The following is a 25071-nucleotide window of genomic DNA, read 5'->3' on the forward strand; positions in this document are numbered from 1 at the left end:
GGGTATCGTCGTGACATAGATATGTATGGCGGGTGTCGTCGTGACCTAGATATGTATGGCGGGTGTCGTCGTGACTTAGATATGTAATGCGGTTGTCGTCGTGACCTAGATATGTATGGCGGGTGTCGTCGTGACTTAGATATGTAATGCGGTTGTCGTCGTGACCTAGATATGTATGGTGGGTGTCATCGATGAAGTAGAAGACGCTTTTCTCTCAGAAACACAGTATTATCATCCTTGTTGTAAATCTATATTTGGTTAATATTTTGCCACATTTTATCGATTTTTTGTTAGAATTACGGTTACGTTTGCGTGTCAGTATTACCTGTAATTTGTATTCTTGTATGTTGACAGTATTTTCCCCTGTGCCTTGTTTTCTATGTTATATCCCCTTACGCTGACTCTTTGGTAGAATGTCACATTGTTTGATGCCTTCAAGGAAACAGGTATTGCTGTCTCAGATGCTCTAACCCATAACATGTCTACATACATATACATTGTATGTACATTACGTATCTTATCGTTCCCCGTACGACTCGCACAACGCAAATGGTTATCGCCGCGATCGGCCGGTGATTAAGCAGAGAGCTTTCAGTAATCCATTTCCATTATTCGTTCAAGGTATGCAATTCCGGATAACGTTGCCGCTAAAGAAGTTCGTTTTTTTTCCAGAATGTATTATATACAACGGAATACCTATTTAGAGAGTCTGGACTTAAAACCAGAACATTTGAAGTGATTTGGTATTGTTGCTGATGAGCTTTGGTATAACTGCATTGGTATAACACAAGTCCCGCCTTGGATAATGATGCTGTTATGACCGAAATCAATTTGTGGCCAAGATATGTCCTTGACATCGGCAGACCTTGTCCACAAATCAACTCTCAATTACTTCCGGTATCTTAATGGAACACGATGTCGGGGTTTCTATTTCCCATCTATCCTCGTTTCGTGTAGTCACGAATTTGCTCTCATCGACATAATTTTTTAGATGGGTGAATCAAGAAGAAATACTGCTTCAAAAAATTGCTGACCAGTATCATCCGGAAAATCAAAACAAATTATTCGGTTGTTTCCGTTTATTACATTCCTGGATTTGATACACATTTTAGAGTGTAATTTTCGTATTATTTGTACAAAGGTACTGAATTCGAAATCCACACTTGAACATGATTTATATCATTATTCAAATAGATTAAACGAACGCTAAACGAATTTATGTCACCTACTTGCTTTGATGGGAATATAAACTTTACCACAAGGTGTGCTATCCAGTTGAGATCAGAAAAACGCCAACATCTTCCATAATATGAATTTATAATAGCAGGTCATATATGACGTCTTAACGTGTCTTGAGCATAAATAGGATGGTTTTTATACACAACATTAAAAATGGCTTGCAGATGTCTAAATAATGTACCGTGGACATCTTGCACGAGCCAAATATTGACAAATTTATAACTACAGACAGAAAAGTCGTTTTTATATTTCCTTAATTTCCATGGCGATGTCGTCAATAACACATACGATCTTATTAAACTTGTACATTTTCACTATCCATCTCTATCCTTTGTTCACATTCCTCTTTCGTTTTATCAATTTTGAGAGAGATTTACGGTTTTTATTTCTCAGTCCAGTATTCTGTAGCTGTTTACATGTATGTGTTAATCAAGCATATCTTCCCCTCCGTCTAGATTCTCTCCAATGGACGTCTGGTGGTTCCATTGTCTCATTATCATCTGTCATTCAACGAGTTCCACGATTCTGATCTTAATAAAAAAAAACGAAAGAAAACCGTGCAAAACATGCGATCCGTGTATCAAAATGTCATCTTGTAATGGACTTAGGCTTTCCAAGTGTTTATTCAAATACAAAATACTTCGATTTGAAATCTTCTATTACAAGACACAAGATACATGTACTTTCTCTTGAAAGGAGGATGGTCTTTCCATTTATCCAATTTGTTTTCCATTTTTATCCCAATTGGTTTAATTAAGTATTCATACAATAAGACAACTAGAAATCACGGGATATCAAAAGATTTATTCGTCATATCCTTATCACGAATATTATCACGAATATTATCACGCGCACCCCCCCCCCCCCCCCCCCCCCCCCCCCTCCCCCTAAGTGTATTGGCTTCCATTTTTTCCCCACTCATTTTGTGGATGAACGTGATCTGTTCCTGATATCCGGTTTCGTCTAGCAGAATCTTCAGTTTCACGTGTCTGACGTCTGGTGAAATGGTTCAAATGACCGTCAAGTTACCGACATACCAGACGAAATCAGTCTTATTGCAATGTAGATTTCGTTACCGTCCAAAATATAATAGTTATTTATTTAAAAGCTTTGACTTCGCTGCAATTTCACCAAAGAAAATCACAGGCAACTTGGACAAGAAATTACTATAAAGATTGACTTTTCAAGGGGTTATTTTTGTGAAAAATATATTCTTCTTGCTTAAAGCTTCTGAGAAAACCCTGAAAAGATAAACCATATCCAAACATGATTTAATACAAAGTCGGGATGAGATAAACTGTATCTGCCCCTATCATCGAAATTAACCATGGTAAACTAAAACCATTCTTGAACAAACCGACTGTCTACCAACCTTCGTAGACATTTCGTGCTTCTATCCGTTTGACTAATAAATTTTAATCAGTAAGTCTAGTGATAGTTTGTTCATTATACCTTAGAGACGAGCTAGTCTGTTCAGAAGGAACGATCGAAGTTAGTTGTTTCTACTGTTTTCATTAAATTTTAATTTCAAAAATATTTTATTTATTCAAACTGATTTAAGGGGCAATATATTTTGTCTACACAAGCCCTTTCTCTTGGGATAAATACATTTCAAACAATGATAGAACTATAATTTAATCATTAACAACTAAGCACTGGCTTGGAACATTCAAACAAAATTAAGTACTCCTTTTTCAAATAGATATTCAAATTTTCGATAGACGTTTCTAGAAATATACACAAATATATTTTTAATAAGTATATATTTATCGACATATACATGCATATGTATATTCAGGATGCCAGGTCAAACATGCGTATACTACATTTGAGAAGAAAATATCAACAATGAATAAATATTCTACCGCCAGAATTTAACCTTTTCTGTACTCTTGTTCTCTGTTAATCTGATGGCCTCGACCTTGCCGTAAAAAGGCAAGCTCGCCCACGCATGTGTCCTACTCCTGATTGCTCCAGATTCCAATATCTTGGTAATAACTCCGATAGATATATAAAACACCTCCGGCGTCAATAAAAAGGTGTTTTCATATTGCCATGTCTATAAAACAAATAATATGGTGGGACGAGAGTCAAGAGTGAAAGGCCAAGGGTCAAGGGACAAGAGTCAAGGGTCAAATCAGGGGTCAAGAGACCCGCTAAACACTATAGCTTTACACTAAATTAGTTGGAAATTGAAACAGAGAGCTAGACTTATGAGATTGCAAAAAGTAATATTTCTTTTATAAATAATGGAACTCAAGTCTTAAAACTAGAAATGAATTTATTATTTTCAGCTATCCGAATTTCATTTGGTAAGCTGTCCCACACCCGGGAGGCTGATGTCTGGCCTCTCCCATATTTCCTTCCTTATAGAAAATTAAACAATACAAACCAAATCGTAGGAACTGTTTAATGGCCGCCATTATGATCTCTGATATGTTAGTTCTCAGAACCCGGATTTGACCCAGAAAGCAGAAGACGCTTACCATTCGGAACTTCTGGTCTGGTTATCACTTCAATGGTCTCCATGCTGATCACTACTAATAGTTGTATTTCTCGTCGTTCTATCTATTTTGAGTTAGCATTACGCATTACGCTTTTTTGATGAGGGTACTTCTGTTTGTTGTTTTGTTTTGTTTTTGGGTTTTTTTGGGGGTGGGGGGGGGGGGGGGGGGGGGGGGGGGGGGGAGTGGTACTGACTGTTCCTGTAAAAAAAAAAACCACACTGATCTGGCTTTCTATGAAAGGACAGCTGTTTTGATAAGACATTTCCCAGGTATCAATCATGATTTGAAAAAAAAAGATTCTATTTAACAGAGAACGTTTCGGGAATAGGGAATTTTATAGATCGGGTTCATAATCTCCATGGAAACCAAACCATCAAATTTGCCTACAACCACTAGGAAACCCCGAAACTTGGAAACAACAAAAACCTTCCATCAATGGAAACCACCTGCGGGACTCTATATATAATTGTGCTGATTGAATCTAATTTGAACATAATTTGAATAATTTGTTCTAATTTGAACATTTGCTGTTGGAGAGGAATTAAAATGTGACATTTTACCATTTCGTCGCGGAACATACATAATAAGGGTTTCCTGGTGAGTTAGATAGATTAATATCTGGAAAACCACAAGACTTCCTTCCTGCCATGGCGAATTTGTCTGCTATGATTCAATATGATTTAGCACGAGACATTGTTTGGCAACGTAATTCTGGCTTTGGATGCAGATTGTGATGTATTCAAACACGTGAAACTTGTAGAAGACCCGGCGATATATTTCAACATATTTAATTATGACTTTGAAACTCTGATTTATTGTGCATATATGTATTACTTAAGAATGGTTTCATCTTAATATATGAGTTGTAATTGACAGTCTATGTCAGCATCCGTTATTGAATTATTTTTGTAAGGAGGATGGCTTTATAATTTTTAATAACGTGGGCAAAGTCATATTTTCCACTTTTGATAAATGAAATATGATAAATGTCACAAGATATATGCCGAGCGAGTTACCCGTTATGTTGTGATCAAAATCAACTACTGAGTTTCTTGCCTGACAGGGTCCGCATTATTTATAACAAATAAATCATTTTCCTGTTTTTGATGTTAATTATAAATCTTTCTGCGTTGTCAGGATCCGGATAGGACTTTTTCTCTATTATATAAAACCGGAGTAACGAACATGAGAAATGAACCGGTCTGTGCTGTCGTGGTTGTGTCTTTGAACAAGGCACTTAACGCTAATTGCTTTGTATGGCATGCGACGGGTCTCCCGTATCTTGTTCAGTGAGGTAGTCACCAACTACTACAAGAAAACCCTGCCTCAAAATGGCCCTGGCTGTTCACAGGGCGATGAACCAACATTCAAACAAACAAACAAGCGTTGTCGGGATGAGGATAAGTATAAAGTGGAACCGCATAAACACTATTTTCCGTATTATCCGTTGCAGATTTACAAGTATCCTGTATTATGTGGCTTAGATTTGCGAGTTTACCGTACCGATAGGGTGGATTACTAATAACACCTTTTCCGTATTATCGGGATCCAGATTAACGAGATTTCTGTGTGTTTTATGGTATTTTCCGGAACCTGATGTACAAGGTTGTATCTACAGCCATTCTCGTCTATAATATCCGAAAGGCTTTTTCTTGACACTTATTTCCCTCAGACTTTTCTGAAAACGGAATCGTATAATCGCAAACGGCGCTAGATTAAATCAAGACGCCCAGTAAACCGTCGTATTTGCCGATTCCCTATTAAAGGGTGTGCCTAATGGCGGCCATAATTACATGGCTACGGGCACGTGCTCAAGGAAATCAATGGAGGACGAAATTGGACAAGTCATCAAGACTCACTCAGAGTGTCCGTTTGTAAATATATTTGGATTGGGTCTGTAGAATTTATTGAGAAATATCCGCCATATAAGCACCCATAGAAAATTGTCTTCAATTAAGAAAAGGATTAATGTTGATTTCCGTTAATTGAAACAGACTATTTATTGTATATGAAAACAAAAGATTTTGTAGTATATGAAGCAAATCTTACTCTGTTTTATACCCTTGTAAACGTAATCTCGATGTGTATTGTAAAACATTACTAGGAGGATGTTTTGTTTGTTTCTTTATTTGCTTGTTTGTTTATTTGTTTAGGAGTCATAACTATTTAATTGAATCGTCCTATGATCAAACAATGCAATATTTCAATAAAGATAAGGCTAGTTTATGGCGTTGTAGCTCCAGCGAACAATGTAACAAATGGAGGTTCTGCTGTCTCTTCAGCAGTAGTTGCTGATATGTATTTGTCCTTATTGTTCCTGTATACTATTTCCCGTTAGACTCTTTAAATTTTTTGTTTTTCTTTGTTTTTTTCTTTGTTTTTTTTTGTTTTTTTTTATTATTTAATAATGCAATTTAATATTTTTTGTTTGTTTGTTTGTTTTTTGTTTGTTTTTGTTTTTCCTTTTTCGAGGCAGCTCAAGCCCTAACAAAGAAAAAAAGTCACGAGAGAACCGAGGTGACGAGAACGCGCGGATGGATTGTAGGCGAGAGCCTCCGAGGTCGCACTGAGATAATTATTTCTAAACAAAGTAAACAATTACAGAAATGGGTTACTAAGTTCACAACAGAAGTGTCCCCACCGAAGTCCGCTTTTATTTTATGTTGATAAAACCAGTTCCGGACTTCGGGGTACGTTTTCCGGCGAGACTTCCTTACTTCCACATCACTTCCTTCAAAGCGTTGGCACGATTTAGAAAAAGAAAGTCCTCAATGGGAATTGGGATTATTTGGTCTTTGTTCCCGGAAGCTATGGGGTCATGAACCCGTCTTGGATTACATCTGGGTCACGTATTTTGCTTTAAGACAACAATTTCTATAAACGAGTTCCTCGGCGGTATACGACAGGACAAACAATTACGAATTAGACGTTTAAGCATTGTTATTCTCCCAAGTTCACTGTCAGTGCTATTTTAACGAGATGTTTCTTGGTGCAATACCCGCACAATTTAACTTATCGTATGAAAATGTTCTAGGATTCGAAAATACAATGATACATAGGAAAATTATATGACAGCTGATGACACTCAACGATGATCAAATGTGTGAGATAATTAATTTTAAATTCAAGATTTACGAATAAAAGACATGGATATTTTTTATACAGGTTTCAATCTTATTAAAAGCATACTTGTAATGTCCGCTTCTCCGCGATACGCTAGGTTAAACAGCAATACAGGATCTAGTGATTCCCCACAGAAGGTTATTTCTGTATGACCACTGAGCTTCAGATATAAGCCAATGGAACTTGTTTTTGAAGTTTTTCTATTACACTGGCTGTTGGTACCTCGTTGACACCCGACCTCATATGACCCTTGCTGTAGTTGCCTCTATGTCACTCGTCCCCATATGACCCTTGCTGTAGGTACCTCGTTGCTACCCGTCCACATATGACCTTGGTTGTTGGTACCTCTTTGATATGTCCTCATATGACCTTGGCTGTTGGTACCTCTTTGATACCCGTCCTCATATGACCTTGGCTGTTGGTACCTCTTTGATACCCGTCCTCATATGACCTTGGCTGTTGGTACCTCTTTGATACCCGACATCATATGACCTTGGGTGTTAGTACCTCTTTCATACCCGTCCTCATATGACCTTGGCTGTTGGTACCTTTGATACCGCTAATTCTGGCTGTTTGTGCCTATTTTAACCCGACCTCATATAACCCTGGCTGTTGGTACCTCTTTGACACCCGTCCTCATATAATTCTGGCTGTCGGTGCCTCTTTGACACCCGTCCTAATATAACCCTGGCTGTTGGTGCCTATCTTAACCCGACCTCATACTATTCTGGCTGTTGGTGTCTCTTTGACACCCGATCGCATATAATTCTGGCTGTTGGTACCTCTTTGATACCCGTCCTCATATGACCCTGGCTGTTGGTGCCTATTTTAAGCCCACCTCATATAATTCTTGCTGTTTGTGTCTATTTTAACCCGACCTCATATAATTCTGGCTGTTAGTGCCTCTTTGACACCCGTCCTCATATAACCCTGGCTGTTAGTGCCTCTTTGACACCCGTCCTCCTATAACCCTGGCTGTTAGTGCCTCTTTGACACCCGTCCTAATATAAACCTGGCTGTTAGTGCCTCTTTGACACCCGTCCTCCTATAACCCTGGCTGTTAGTGCCTCTTTGACACCCGTCCTCCTATAACCCTGGTTGTTAGTGCCTCTTTGACACCCGTCCTAATATAAACCTGGCTGTTAGTGCCTCTTTGACACCCGTCCTCCTATAACCCTGGCTGTTAGTGCCTATTTTAAGCCCACCTCATATAATTCTGGTTGTTGGTGCCTCTTTGACACCCGTCCTAATATAAACCTGGCTGTTAGTGCCTCTTTGACAAACGTCCTCCTATAACCCTAGCTGTTATTGCCTCTTTGACACCCGTCCTCCTATAACCCTGGCTGTTGGTACCTCTTTGATACCCGTCCTCATATGGCCTTGGCTGTTGGTAACTCTTTGATACCCGACGTCATATGACCTTGGCTGTTGGTACCTCTTTGACACCCGATCTCGTGTAATTCTGGCTGTTTGTGCCTATTTTAACCCGACCTCATATAACCCTGGCTGTTGGTACCTCTTTGACACCCGTCCTCATATAATTCTGGCTGTCGGTGCCTCTTTGACACCCGTCCTAATATAACCCTGGCTGTTGGTGCCTATCTTAACCCGACCTCATATTATTCTGGCTGTTGGTGTCTCTTTGACACCCGATCGCATATAATTCTGGCTGTTGGTACCTCTTTGATACCCGTCCTCATATGACCCTGGCTGTTGGTGCCTATTTTAAGCCCACCTCATATAATTCTGGCTGTTAGTGCCTCTTTGACACCCGTCCTCATATAACCCTGGCTGTTAGTGCCTCTTTGACACCCGTCCTCCTATAACCCTGGCTGTTAGTGCCTCTTTGACACCCGTCCTCATATAACCCTGGCTGTTAGTGCCTCTTTGACACCCGTCCTCCTATAACCCTGGCTGTTAGTGCCTCTTTGACACCCGTCCTCATATAACCCTGGCTGTTAGTGCCTCTTTGACACCCGTCCTCCTATAACCCTGGCGGTTAGTGCCTCTTTGACACCCGTCCTCCTATAACCCTGGTTGTTAGTGCCTCTTTGACACCCGTCCTAATATAAACCTGGCTGTTAGTGCCTCTTTGACACCCGTCCTCCTATAACCCTGGCTGTTAGTGCCTCTTTGACACCCGTCCTCCTATAACCCTGGCTGTTAGTGCCTCTTTGACACCCGTCCTCCTATAAACCTGGCTGTTGGTACCTCTTTGACACCCGTCTGCATATAAATATGAGGAAACGAATCGCTGACTCTTTGCGGTTTTGTATTGAAATCATTCTTTCTAAAAACCGTGGTTAAATGCTACCAGTATCAAAGTCGACATACCAATGACAAGTATAACCCACTATCATATGACCGTGCCGATATAAGTAATGTGGGTCAGTGTGTTAGATGTAATATTGAATATCATTTTTTCGTGGCAGCTTCCGTATCAACATGTAAATGATAGGAAAAAAGATAAACGAAATCATGCAATATTAGGATAGTATCCATAAAGAAGAAAAAAAAGTTTTCATTTTTTAACTCAAGTTAAGCATCCAAATTAGATTTCTTACGATTCAACAATAGTTATGCCCATTTAAACGTTCAGCAGTCATGCACAAGAACGATATTTGGAAACATTTAGTTAGGTATCTAAAATGTCAAATAATATGCATTTCAAATAGAATATGATTATAAAATATGATATCGAACACGAAAACAGTTTAATAAAGCAGAATATTGAAAAAGGTTTAGATAAACGCCGTTCTCGCCGTTTCTGGAAATATCATGTATTCTTGGATGTGACCCAGAGTAATTGGTAATAAGTCCAGCGAAGTTTCGTAGAAAATGACGAGGGTATGGTTTTTGTAATAGTCTGGGTCCGTGAGACGCTTGCATGATAAGATGAATTATTCCAATCCATATCCGCCAGCCAATTTGGACAGTTCTGATAGATATTATATATTCTGAATTGATCATCTCGAAGTAATCGGCTAGATTTCTGTTCGCATTATCTTTGACGTAATAATTATCTTCTCACGAAAACCAAGGCCAAGGTTTATTTTTAGGGGATTTAATGTACATAACTTATGAAATAAACAAGTTATCACTAATTACAAAAATTGCAATAAACAACACATTTATACAAGCGCAAACTAGTTCCTGTTTGAGATGTTTAAAGTAAAAAGTCAACTAGAAAATGTATGTAAGTCATAAATGCCCCTATATATAGAAATTCTGTTTGTTATATTGTGTTAGCGCTGATGAAGTTAAATTTGAGTGTAAGAAACTAAGGGAAATAACTCCGTAAATAAGGACGGGGCTTATCAAAAGAAAACATTCCAGAAATAACGCCAGAGTAAACCTATGTACAAAGTTTCATGATATTCAGTAGAGAAATGTACTTGTAAGCGTGATAAAGTTAAATTTCAGTGAATTACAGATAGGGCAATAACTCTATATTAAATTAATGTATCAAGTTTAATGAAACTCTGTTGAAACATTCGGTTATGAGAGCTCTGACAAAGATCAATCTGGGTGAATTAAACTAAGTGGAAATATGGGAGCACAGAATATGAAACATGTGCTCAAAAGAAATATTGCCAATAATAGAATTATACATTTGCACGAAATTCTGTTGAGAAATAAACTTGACGGGCGCTGACAAAATCATATTCGAGTGAAATAAACCAAGGGCAATAACTCGGTAAATAAGGAAGCGCTGGTTCTGAAACTCAAACTCATTCGAGATATTGCCATAAAACACTCATGTATAATAGAATTATTCATTGGCGCGAAACTCTGTTGAGAAATAAACTTGACGGGCGCTGACAAAATCATATTCGAGTGAAATAAACCAAGGGCAATAACTCGGTAAATAAGGAAGCGCTGGTTCTGAAACTCAAACTCACTCGAGACATTGCCATAAAACACTTCTGTATCAAGTTTCATGAAATTGTGTTGAGAAATGAACTTGTGTGAGCGCAGACAATGTTAAATGGAGTGAAATAAACTAAGAGCAATTTTTATGTAAATAACGGAGCGCTGGTTCTAAAACTCAAATTCATCCGAGATGTTGTCATAGTAAACTCGTGTAACAAATTTCGTGAAATTCCCTTGAGAAAAAAGACCAATGACCAAGGCCGAATTCTATCATGTAAAGAAGCATTTATGTTAATGTTCTTAATCTGCGTCTTGGTAGATATGACTCTGGGTGTCCAAAGCTTCGGAAGTATTTCATAACTGAAATATTTTTTCTTAACAAATATTATTTTCTAAATTCTAGAAATGCTTTACAATTGGTCAATTCTAAAATTAAAATTTCCTTAAAGAACAGACAATTGTCGTCCTGATTTCATTACATTACATTGTAAAATTAACACAAATCCCAATAATAAAATCCTTCGGGCGTCCCATTCGAGTTAAGAATTCCATTTCCTTTAATTTCTAAACGTTTGACTTATTAGTTTTACATTTAAATTCAGGGTGACTTTAAATTAACAAATGAGCCCGAGAAAGCAAATAAACTGATCAGTTATCCCCATCACGTGGCCATATTTTACCGTAATTATGTCACATTACTGACATTTTAGAAGGATCACGTACAAATCGTGTCATTGATGAACTAAAAATACCTAAACGTCAGCTTTAATCAGGTGTAATTATTTCCAAACGAGAGGAAGTCAAGATTTACTGAGTCTCCAAACGGTATCTCATCACAAATATAGCCAGTATGTGATAGAGTCTAACATGTATTCCTAGTGATTCAGTTGTCAAAGTCATTGTTCTCATTGACCTAGCTTTTCATAGCGCGTGCCGCTGATGCGATCATAATTCAACCTTACGGCTGATTTACGCTACCTGGCAACAGTTTCATTATTATTTCTTAAATTAGAACTGTTCCTATAAAAGCATTACAAAGGTGGGGTTGCCAGAAATGTCAATTTTCCATAGGGATCGGCCTACATGATGTTTTTACACTTAGAGGCCACTCACCGATACATTGCTTTGTGTTATCAAAGTTGGCTCCCTTGGCTATATATTTAACATACATTTATCGATGATGCCCTTGCCTAATTGACTTATTTCGTAACTAAATTACTAAACGAAGAACGCATATTGTCAAAAAACATTAAACAGAATTATTTTTTCAACAAAAACGGATGGCTTGAACCATTAACAATATACCAAAACACTAACGCAGTAAAAAAAAAGCTGTTAACATTTAGTTTTTAATTATTGTGTCAAAAAGTTATTTTTTGTGAACAAATGAGATTTTCAATGTCTTCTAAATTCATTCTTTTCAAAAACTTTTATCATATAGAGAGCTTTATCTCTTAATCAACCCTGCCCAAAGAATAAAACTTTACAATTTGTGCAAAGTCAAGAAATATCAGAAACGAAAGCAACAATCTGAAGATCAAAACGTTGCTGCTGACGACAATACGTGGCGGAACTTCCCATTATTATCAATAGAGGATATCTTTTATGGCCTGTTTTCCCACGCCAAATACACAGTTTTAAGCAAAACTCTATCATTATGCCCAAGGGTGAAAAAAATAACTCACCTTTCGTCACAACCTGTGCTGTCTCTGGTCCTCATGTAGTCTGGCCGTTAAAATTCGCACCGATTCAAGAAAATATTGAATTCCAAGCTACCATCCAGATCAAAGGAAATCAAAGGAAATCTCCAAATCTTCAAAGCAGGAGTCTTCTTTTACTCTGTGTTTCTCCTCTCTGAATGATGCAGATTATAAAGCCTCGACAGGTTAGAAAAGAGCACAGTTTCTAGAAATTCTTTCACGTTGTCTGTTCTCTGTTGACACTGCTATTTAGACTACAAACTGCGAATATACACTACTGTTGCTCCTAGTCAAAGGTGTAGACGGACATAACCGTGGAAACGCTGTTCGACTCTTTTGAACGCGTCCAATTGAAAACATTTCATTCCACAGTAAAATCATTAGATATAACTAGCGTTCCGGTTTTTTGTTTTTGTTTTTTTTTTACTTGAACATCTTACAACAGAAAACAATCTGGAGCACAAGACAATTGTGTCCGAAGCATTTTTGACAAGCAGGCGACTGTTAAACTTGCCGGTACATATCTTATTCCTGAGAGTTCTGATCACAATCCCCAACGCATCTCCTACTGTGACCAGAAGAAGCGGAACTATTTTAAGTTCGTGAGCATAGCCCTGTCTGATGAGTACATTCTGGAAACAGTAAGACCTTTTTCTAGAAGCAATAATGATGCGAACATTACAAAAGCCATCATGGGTAGTCTCTCCTGGTTGGAGAAAGATGACAATGTCATTGCTGATCGAGGGTTAGGAATGGTTTGCCAGATTTAGAATCACATGGTTTGACAACAAAGATGCCGTCTTATCTCAAAGCCGGACATACTCAACATAACGACCATCTACAAACTAACCCTGATAGACCCATACTTAAATCGGGATGGGTATAGGAGTCATATGACGGACGATTCAAGCGATGGCTGATTTTTCAAAACAACTAACCTCTAAGCGATGACTGTTTTTGTTCAAAAAGACTTGCCTCCAACTATTTCATTGCTGTCATCGAGGCACTCGTTAAAATGATAACAGCCTGCCTCAATGTTATCCGATGACCCATGTATGTTAGAACACAAGAGTAAGACGCTATGTCACTGGCTGACAAAATGAAAGCGCGCCCTAATTCTCAGATGAGCCAGACCTTACCAGAAGGGCCAAGCCACTATTTGTCAAACAAGATGCGACTGCGGATAGATGTGATTATCCAAATGTCCTGCATCATATACCAAATATAACTAACAGCTGGTTACATAAGTGAGCACCTCAGTGATGATGGTGACTAATATAATCTATCATGAGTCTGTTCCGTGGAGAAGGATATCTGAACCCGAGTGTAAGAGTTTGGCCAGTCAGTACGAGGCTTGCCGAGTGCAGGCCAGCCAAACTCTTACACGGGCGTTGAGATATCCTTGTTCGCGGAACAGACCCATGATTGATTATTTTTCTCACATACTTGCAACCAAACGTAAGTTATTAAGAAAGTTTTTCATCGCGCCATCTTCAATGCTCCTTGGAATGTGCGTCAAAATGTATGACGTCATCGTTTACGGCTTGGTTACTCAACGTAAAATGATGACGTTACGTTATTGTGAGCAGCGTCATATAGCGCGTGCTGGCTGTCTTTACCCACCCTGTGTAAGATCGATTTATATTTTCCCTAGCAACCGCCGGATAACCCTGTGAAGTATGGGAGAAAAGAATATCTGTATCTATCGGCACTCACAGGACAGTGTACGATGCCTGACCAACTCGAGGCATATAATAGTGCAAAATACAATGTTGAGTATGACAGCTTCCACACCCTTAATACCATAACGGATTATTATAAGTTGGGTCCTACCGGACAAAACCACGGGGTATATGCCCACGTAGCCAGTGTCCTATACTATTTAGGATACTACACGCATCTGGAAACCAGTAGGCCTTTGCATCCTAAAGTAAAGCCTCAAGTAATGTAGATATCGCTACCAAACGTCACCTTCCAGACATCAGGCATGGTTGACTTCCACCATTATAACTACGATGTAGACCAACACTGGTCATTCAGATTCTACGACGACGAAGCCATATTGGAAACTCGATTAGGATGTGTGATGTGTAAACCAACATTACATAGCAATATGTTTGTCAATCAATTTTAATTACTTTGCACAAAACTCCTGATAACTACTTTTGGGCAATTTGTTCCGTACTGTTTGAAGAGTTATAAGCTTATAAATGTAATTACGAATGAACAGCAATAAGATGTTGTATTTTAATCTTCAGAAAGTTCTTCCTCACAATTCAGCACATTGCTTTGCATATATGTTATTATCAGCATGTTAATGCTAAGTTTTTCCAAATACGAGGGAATGCTATTATAGCATTTTAACAGAAACCATACAATCATTATATTTAGTTTTTGTCGTGTTTGGAACAAAAAGGGCGCGATATTCCTGCGTTTGTACATGGTTGGACTCTAATAACGCCTATTTGCAAACGCAGGACAACATATGCTACCTATAGCACAAATAAAGTGTGATATTTGTTTCTGAAGTCTTTTTGAAACACTTTAAGGAATGGTGCTCACGTGGTCTTATCTTTGTACTTTTGTCAAGAGCTTCTTTGCAAATCAATGTTATTCTCGCAATTTACACTCGTTTATCGATGCTGAGTTAAAATTGCGGTTTCGTTAAATGTCGATTTACTTGTCGTTGTTGTGTTTCTCAATACGTGTACATTGTATGCCTATTTCATTTTGAACCTTCATCCTTAAGGTGATTTTATCTATATATTTCATGCTCATTAAACAATGATATTTCGAACCTATTCCGTATACAATGTTATAGATAAATATTTACGAGTTTTGAAACACCTTTTACCTCTGTTGATGTTTGTAAACAAAGCCGAATGGAGTCGCGTAGGTGCGACTGACGTGTCCGTGCAGCGTTCTACTTACGATCGGTAACATACGCATTCTTGTAGGGCGTACTGAACTGAAATGGTATTGTTTTAAACGGAGACGAATTCCTGATCAATTACTTTTCAATAGAACATGATCATAAAACATTCGAACACACACAAATTGTCAGTCTTGAAAATGTTTAGATTAATGATTTATCGCCGTTTCTGTAAATTAGTGATGCCAGCGTAGTTTCTAAGGAAAATAGGTTATGAGTTTTTGATAGTCTGAATCCGTGAGACGCTTGTAAATACTGAATGATGAGATGAATTATTCCAATCCATATCCGCCAGCCAATTTGGACAGTTCTGGTAGATATTTTATATTCTAAATTGATCATCTGGAAGTAATCAGCTTGATTTCTTTTCCAATCATTCTCGATGGGACAATTTTCTTTTTGCAAAAAATTAGGCCAAGGTTTTAAGGGCGTTAAATGTGTATATGCATATATATTCTACAAAACAAATGATTATACATGTATTTTGCTAAAATTTGAATATACATACATAGGATATGCAATTGATCAAAATGCTTCGTTGATAACACCCATTTTTCACGTAGTGATGATTTATGTTAAAATGCTCTCCCTTATGTACACCCTACCAAGGCCGTTTAAGTATTTCTAGTAAACCCTTCCCCCTAAATGATGTATGTCATAGAAACAGATCTAGTCACTAGGCGGCGCTTTTTGACAGTGGGACAGGTTTGTGTGACATGCGATGAACTGTTCACAGTTCAACACTTCATGATAGACTGTATCAATTTTCAGCATATTCGTGAACAATCTTACCACGTTTATAACAGGAACAACCTGTTTGGGAAAGTGGGTATATAGAAGACGTATCTTAAAAATGTGATTTGCATAATAAAATCTAGATTTTGGTTCAAACTCTCTATAAAAGGTATACTGATAAAGACTAAAGCTAAATCAATCAGTGTACATTACATTAGTTTCTGAATCTGCATCTCGGTAGGTATGCCTCCGAGACTCCGAAGCTACGGAAATATTTTGACAAAAAATGCCATATCTTGGAGACAGTTTTTTCTTTACTTCCACTGAAAAGCTGAAAAAGTGTGTTATATTTATTTCACCAAGTCACCTTTTTAATGTATACTGTCGTTGTTGTGCTGGCCTGCTGTATCTATCGGCATAGGAGCTAAGAGATGTCTAAAGCTATATTTGATTTACGCTATCTAGTCCCAGTTTCATTAATATTCCTTTACTGAGAATCTGTGTCTTAACGAAAATCATATTTCCTTAAATCAAATGATGCTTTCCTAGGGACCAATTCAAGTTAAGAAATTTCCTTAGGAATATCAATGATGGTTTTATTGTATGATAGTGACCTGTATGCTGAGAATTAACACTTAAGTATTTATAGACACGTGCTTAATTACACTAAGTCAGTAAAAGGTTTTGAACTGAATTTAAAGTCTGATTTTAATTTAGATGTGTACTGATATTGTCTAGGTTCATGGTGCGGTGTATTTGAAGTCGGGAAATGGCGTTTATTAAGTTGTCATGGTTTGTACCCTATCCCTTTGTCTTTTTACTTGACAATATACTATATTTTAGTAACTGAAAACATCGATAAAACCGAGGACTGGACATCTATACAAGAACCATCTTCGCTAGCCAAGGCTTCTGATTACGTTACACTACACGAACCCTTGGCGGATATAGTCGTGTTCAAACCGTCGCGCCCTGGAATCCCAGGGCACCCAATCAAATCGCGTTTTACGTTCAGGCTTGGTTTCGCAGTAAACAAAAATTGCGGCACCCAGTACAGAGCTACAATGTCGACTATTTCATGGCATTTTACCTATATACAGAGACGAACTATCTTAGGGAAACATTTGCAGTGTTTGATCAATCTATTTAAGTCATTGATCACATATCTCATCAAAATGACATAAGCCTCCATGTGTGTTTGTAAACATCTCAGATGAAGTAAATCGGTAACGCTCGTTTTGATTGGTCGAAAATTTCATGCGTAAAGAGTGGTAATTTTGAATCTCCGCTAGAGGGCCAGAACTGACGACTATATCCGCCAAGAGTTCGTGTAGTGTAACGTAATCAGAAGCCTTGGCTAGCGAAGATGTACAAGAACATGTGTACTAGGAATACTATTTTCTCTTAACCTGGACAGGCATGTCCGCAGTTTTACCGGGGTGAGATTTTCTTATCTCATCCTAGGGAAAAGACAAGCTACACGTGCTCTTGTTCTCGACAAGGTGACGTCACTTTGACCTGACCCAGAACTATTCACAAAAGAAATTAAAATAAGTATTAATTATCAGAGTTAACTGAGTGTTTGGTGTTCTTTTTGAAAAGCTCATCGGATCTATATTTTGTATGAAATCAACATCGTAAGCCTCGTGTTTAGGAATTTAACAATATCTCCCCTCGGGTTGAGATCCCCCTATCTCACCCCAAAAGGGGTGAAAGATTCTATTATTCGTATCCTTTCTAAAGGTACTGTGTAAAGAATTTTTCCTGATTTCTGAGGAAATCTTAGCAATGATCGTGATACTTTATCGATACTACCAGGAACAAAATAGTGGCAATAAGGGTAAAATTACATTGTGAAATTAATTTGAAGAATCCCAATGATAAAATCCATTGTGCTTCCTATTCGAGTTAAAACAATCCATTTCCTTTAGTTTCTAAACGTTTCATTTATTAGTTTTACATTTCAGTTCAGGATGATTTTTAATTAACGAATGAGCGGAGATAAGAAAAAAAAGGTAATATTTTACCATTATTAAGTCACATCACTGACATTTTAGAAGAATTATGTATGAATCGTGTCATTGATGACTTAGAAAAACCTAAACGTCAGCTTTAATCAGGTGCAATTATTTCCAAACGAGAGGAAGTCAGGATTTACTGCGTGTCAAAATGGTATCTCATCATAAATGTATACAGTATATTGTATGGTAGAAGGATCGTAAATGTATTCCTAGTGATTCAGTTGTCAAAGTCATTGTTCTCATTGACCTATATTTACGTATTGGGTGCCGCTAATTTAACCTTATGGCTGATTTACGCTACCTGGCCTCATTATTTCTTAAAATTTAAACCGATCATATGAAAGCATTACAAAGGTGGCATAAGAAGCAAATGACATCATGAAATAGTTGGAGGCAAGTTGTGTTTTGAAAAAAAACCTGCCATCGTTTGAATTGTCCGTGATACGACTTCACTACCCATCTGGATTAGGTTATGGATCCATCAAGTTTAGCTTGTAGGTCCTCATGTTGAGTTTGCTCGGTTTTTAGATAAACGATATCTTTATTGTCAAACTGCGTGATTCTTAATCTGGCAAACCATCCCTCAACCCTCGATCAACAACGTCATTGTCATCTTTATCCATCCAGGGAATCTTCGCGTCATTATCGCTTCAATGAAAAGGTCCTCTTGTGTCCAGAATGTAATCATCAGACAGGGCTATGTTCAACTTTAAATAGCTCCACTTCTTCTGGCCACAATAAAAGATTGTTTGCAACAGGTAATCAGAACTCTTGAAACAAAGATATATGTACGTCAAGAATAACAGTCGCCCATTTGCCAAATAATGCTTCGGAGAACACTTTGTAGTGCCCCAGAATGTTTTCTCTTATAAGACTAAGGACTATTGGAACAGTAGTTATGTCTAATGCATTTACTATGGAATCCAATGTATTCGATATAATGCAAACTGACATGTAAAAAAGGTTTGAACTGATTCGTATGTCCGTCTTCACCTTTACCACGAACAACAGCAATGCATCATCGTGGTTTGGAGTGTAAATAACAGTGTCAATAGAGTACGAAAATGTGCATAAACTTCTAGAAACTGCGTTGTATTCTAGCCTGTCCAAGTTTTAAAATATGCATCATCAAGAGAGGAAAAAACACAGGGTAAAGGAAGACTCCTGCTTTGATAGCAAATGAGATCCAAAATAACCTTGAGGATTTCCTTTCATCTGGACGTAAGCTGGGAAGTCAACTTATCTCTTTCATCAGTTAGAATTCCAACGTTAGGGTTAAAATAATTTACCTATGTGATGACGAGAACATATAAGTGATCAAGGACACCACAGATTGTGATAAGAGATGAGTTGGTGTTTTGCGCGCTTGGGCAAAATGGTCAAGTTTTGATTAAAACTCTTAATTCATAGAGTGCATTAGATCCTCCATGGATAATAAAGGGATGTTCCACCATGTATCATCGTCAACACTAATGTTTTGAACTTCAAGTTGCGGCTTTAGTTTATGATTTTTCTTGCAGCACTTCACACGGATGTCAGTCGCTTGATTATCAGTAATTTATTGCCATCTGCTTTTAAAATATCAAGCAACCAATTGTGCTGGGGAAGTCTTATGTTTCTGGCAGATTTTTAGGTTGTAATGCCTCTCCAGAAACGTTTACGACCAGCACCTACACATATCTCCCATTGTGAGGATGGTACTCCGTCAGACGCCAAATATAAATAGGATAGAAGCACTTTAATACAATATGTAAAATCATTGAAATGGATGTTATTTCCTTGAAGAAAATGTAAAAAGCAATGTCAAAGAACAATGAGATTGGGGTATATGGGGGTATATTGTTGCAAGATTTGTTTAGTCACTGTCCGTCATGCAATATATCGTATTTAACATTCTAATTACAATTCATAGGGATGGTCTTTTAGGATGTTGCCAACACTTTCGTTCAAAAAGTCATTTTGGTAACGCACATCAAAACAAACAAAAATCAACAGATGCACAAATAGTAAGGTTTTGATCTGTGGGCAGGGTTAGAGTAAGTGATAAAGCTTTCTATACGCTTAATTAATTTGAACGTACTTAATTAAAATGTCATTTGTTTAAAAAAAAATTGAAAGTTTTTTTTTCATAAAATACTTAAAAAAATAAATATTATCGGCGGTACTTATAGTTATTGAGTGGTCTCTTTGGGTGAAAACCCCCTTTTTTAAATGATTACATTACTAGAAACCCCACCTTTGCTATGTTTCTATATAAACAGTTTAATTTTAAGAAATAATGATGAAACTGGGGTCATGTAGCGTAAAATCAGCCATAAGGTTAAATTGTTATCTCCTCAGCGGGCACCCACTTCGTAAATATAGGTCAACGAAAACAATGACTTTGACATCTGAGTCACTAGGAATACATGAAGACTCTTACATATGTGATGAGATACCGTTTGGAGACTCAGTAAATCTTGACTTCCTCTCGTTTGGAAATAATTACACCTGATTAAAGCTGACGTTTAGGTAGTTTTAGTTCATCAATGACACGATTCGTGCGTAATTCTTCTTAAATGTCAGTCATATGACATAATTACGGTAAAATATGACCACGTGATGGGGATAAATGATAAATGTTTATTTACAATATCGTTCTCAATTCGTTAACCCCGAACTTAAATGTAAAACTAATAAGTCGAAGGTTTAGAGATTAAAGGAAATGCAATTATTTATCTCGATTGGACGTCTGATGGATTTTAACATTGGGACACTTCAGACTAATTTCACAACGTAATGTTACCTTATAGCGGCTGTATAGTTCCTGGTAGAATCGACAAAGTATCAGGGAAATTGCTAAGCTTTCCTCAGAAATCAGGACAATTGTCTGTTCTTTCTTAGAAGTCCATTGTTCGGATTCCTCAATGTTCCTTAAATTAAGGATTAGAGAAAGTTTCTCAAATACTCCTACTTTTTTTCTCTGTGAAAATCTACATTATGCTTGTACTTTACCCTCATTTTACTGATGGAATAGTTGCTGCTGCTGTATTTCTGTATTTCTATATCAATGTACAGTTGTGCTTATTTCATTTTAACCCTTCATCCTTCAGGCGACTATATATTTAATACTCATTTAACGGTGATTTATTCTTATAAATGGAACTTCCACGGAAGTGGATGTGTCGCCTGCACAGCAAGCTAGGATTTGATTTTTTTTTAAAAAGCAGCTTGGATATTCATTGTATCTATTCCAAGTATAATTTGTATGATTTGCCGGATGGATTCCCATACAATGAATGAACTCACGAATGATAGTTATACCTATTATGTCGCCTTTTTTTTAGAAAAAGGCGACACAAAAATTGGAAATATATAGATCCATCGGTTTTAAGTAAAAATAAAAACATTTTCAGGATCTGATTTTAGAATTTGACAAACATCAAACTGATCTGCTTTGCAAATCAAAACAAGTTTCATGCAAAATTTAAGTGTTTTTCATACAGAAACCAGAAAGCACTATATGAAGTTTTGGGTTGATTGACCCAAAGGGAACTGGACAGATTTTCTATTTATTTTCAGTTACTGTGACTTTCGAACATGAAAAGCAATCCCAAGCAAGCACTTCCTATAAGAAAACAATGCATCAAGTTTGAGTTTGATTGGCCCAAGGGATCTCAAGTTATCGTAAGCAAACCTATTTTCTGTTTATAGTAGCAAGGACCTTTGACCTTTGAACCTGAAAGGCAATCCTAAGCAAGCACTTTTGGTAAGGAAGCACTGTGTGAAGTTTGAGTTTGATTGCCTGAAGAAACTCGAGTTATTGCATGGAAACCAAGTTTCTATTAATAGCAACAGTGACCCTGACCTTTGACCTTTAAACATCGAAACTTAAAGCAATTCCAAGCAAGCACTTCCTATAAGAAAGCAATGCATCAAGTTTGAGTTTGATTGGCGAAAGGGAACTCAAGTTATTGGACGGAAACCATTGTGCGGACGCCTCCGCCGCCGCCACCGACACCGACGACGCCGCCGACACCGACGACACCGACGACGCCGACGCCGACATAGTAATACATATATGTCACCTTTTCAAGGCGACACAAAAACGGGTCTAATAAATAGTGATACCCGAGCCTATAGCGTAAAAATGGTAGAGATAGATAGACGTGTACCCCTGTTGATGTTTGTAAATGGACCAAGCCGAATGAATTCACGTGGGTGGGAGTGCCCTGTTGCGTTCTCGTGTAGGACCTACCAATTTGTAACGTTATCATTTAGCACTAATCTAGGTATTTACAAAACATAGTTGCAGACACATTTCGTAATTGAAACGAAGACAACATAAAATTCTGGTTAAATATATGTTGCCATTTTTGATACGGGTCTGTGATTTAATCAATCTTTCTTTCCTTCTTTCTTTTTTCATATTTGTTTTCTTTTTATTCTGTGTTCTTTCCTCTGTTGTTGTTGCCGTGACATCCGTCATCAGTTGACCCCATGTGAGCCTCTTACAGGGAACTTCAATCCGATGAAAGTAGAAAAAGGTCTGCCTTTTCTGTATTTTCTGACCTTTGTTGGTTTTTCATTGACACTGGGTTCCTTCATTTTGCGAGGACGTTAATCCCCGTTAAATCGAAAATGAACATACAAGCGATGCTATTATCAAATGAATCTATATTGTATATTTAAACGTTGAAAACTGTACCATTGCATACCAGTATGTTTATCTGGTTACAATAAACATCTAACTTGTTTTGCCTAGCCTAATAGGAAACAAAAAGAAGACGTCTCTAATCGCCACAGACGGACCAGAAAATCAAATCGAACTACACATCACTCGTTTTAACGAGGTCAAATCTGTGAAATACTAGTGGGCTAAATGCCCAACAGCGTTCGATAATAGCACGTGCGATCTGTGATCTGATCTTTATAATTACCCGGTATTGACAAAGCCGATTGATATATACTTCACTTCACCGGATTCAGTGTTCACATTCAAATGTTTTAAGTCGATGTCGAGCTTAAATCTGCGTGTAAATAATGTATTACCGTAATGCTGAAACCATGTTATCCACCATGCTTGTACGAATCTTATACAGACCACAGTATATATACCGCTTTTTCAGGATTCTCTTTTTAACCAGGTGTGTTTTACATATTTCTGTGACCTTGAAAATCATGGCAAATGTATTTATTGTCATTCAAATAAAAATATGATTAAAGTCAAATATTTTGAAACGGTGTCAAACAGAATAAATAAATAAGATATGTCATTAAGCTGATAAATTATCATTGAAAGTATTGCATTACTCAGGATCTTTCCCAATCGCAAAATGCAGCACCCCTGATAATTATATACGTGTATGTATAGTAATTGGCTAGCTTAAGGCAGCTGTTAACATAGGTCGTCGCAAGTTCAACGATAATTTCAGAAAATCTCAATTGTGTACTTTTCGTCAGGTCTACAGAGTCATAATTTGACAATGTTTAAGTGAATTCTACGTGCGTCCTCCTTTCTTTGAAGCAATGTTGGGCTTCTTCAATGCGTATTTAAAAAAATTTTTTTTTTAGTGTAGCCAATTCTATAAATGTTATTAAACTGAAACAAAAACGCGGTTATATCTTAAAGCGACTACAACTTTAAAAATCACTGTAAGAAAATAATATTAAGCGTAATATTTTCCAATAATATATCATAATACTAAGACTTTCATTTAACTATTTTTTTTTAAAAGTAAAAGTGTCCGCAATCCTCTTTTGTTAATACCTGCATCAGTGCAAAACAATAACATTACAATTCGGTGGTCCTATGCTTATATCATCGCTCGTATGGAGAACGCTGTGCAGACTCGTCTATCGCTCCCACGTGACCCTATGCGGCTTTCTCCATGTAGTAATTTACAAATATTAACCGATGTAAATAATGATTCAGAACCGTAAACATGTATCTATAGGAGTTTTGTTTTTAGTATAGACTCTTGAATCGCTTCATCCTATACCCATATACCAATTTATAAGAAGAAATCTCGGTTTAATAAGTATGAAATCTACAGTTAAAGCCGCTTTAAAATAGATATAAAAACAATAGATAGAATTATAAGTTGACCGGATATGACCTGATGTCCGGAAAGTAATCACCAGCGTCTTCAGCTTCATAGACGATGATCGCTAACAAATTCATTAAATTCTACGTCCTCAAAGCGAGAACCGCGCTTCTGAAACCAAAAAACCCAAACCATCCGGCAAATCAATGATTTCTAAACCTTTGCTTATACATGTCAGAACGTTGTTTGCAATCAACTGCAAACATGTATTAGTGATTGAAATACAAAGGTGGTGCCAAATTCTTTTAATGATTCTGGAAACGTCAAACTGTTTCCAGAAATCTTTGAGATATATTCAGAAAATTGATTGATGGTGTACTGGTGTGCACGTAGATACAAGGTCTGGAGTTGTCCGCTTTCGTTAGACTAAGCTATGATGCTACCATTTTGTTATATTCTACAGCTATAACGGTACTCGCGGTTTAAGATTTATTACGATTTCTTGACATATCGAAGCCCCACTCCTTAATTCCTGAAAATATAAAATGTTATTTCCATCATTAAATACGTATAATGATCTTTTAGCTTCTCCCTATCGCTTTCTCTAATGATAAAGTAATAATATTCCAAATGGAGAAGTTCCACTCCCTAACCTTAATCAACGTGCAGTAAAAGAAGCAGGGATCGTGCGAATCAACACCAATTAGGAAAAAAACTCGTCCTTAATTTTTAACAGCATTTATTCTCACTTGCACTCAGAATGCCTCGAGCATTTTCCATTAGATTCGTTTAAATACCTCAATTATGATGGAAATTATTTCATGTTGTCGGTGTGAATATGTTTAATGGCGTAGAGAATTGAAAATGTTATTGAACTCAAATGGATTGATATTGATATGATGATTGATATCAAGA

This window comes from Pecten maximus, chromosome 11 (genome assembly GCF_902652985.1).
Source record: "Pecten maximus chromosome 11, xPecMax1.1, whole genome shotgun sequence".
NCBI classification, from domain to species: Eukaryota; Metazoa; Mollusca; class Bivalvia; order Pectinida; family Pectinidae; genus Pecten; species Pecten maximus.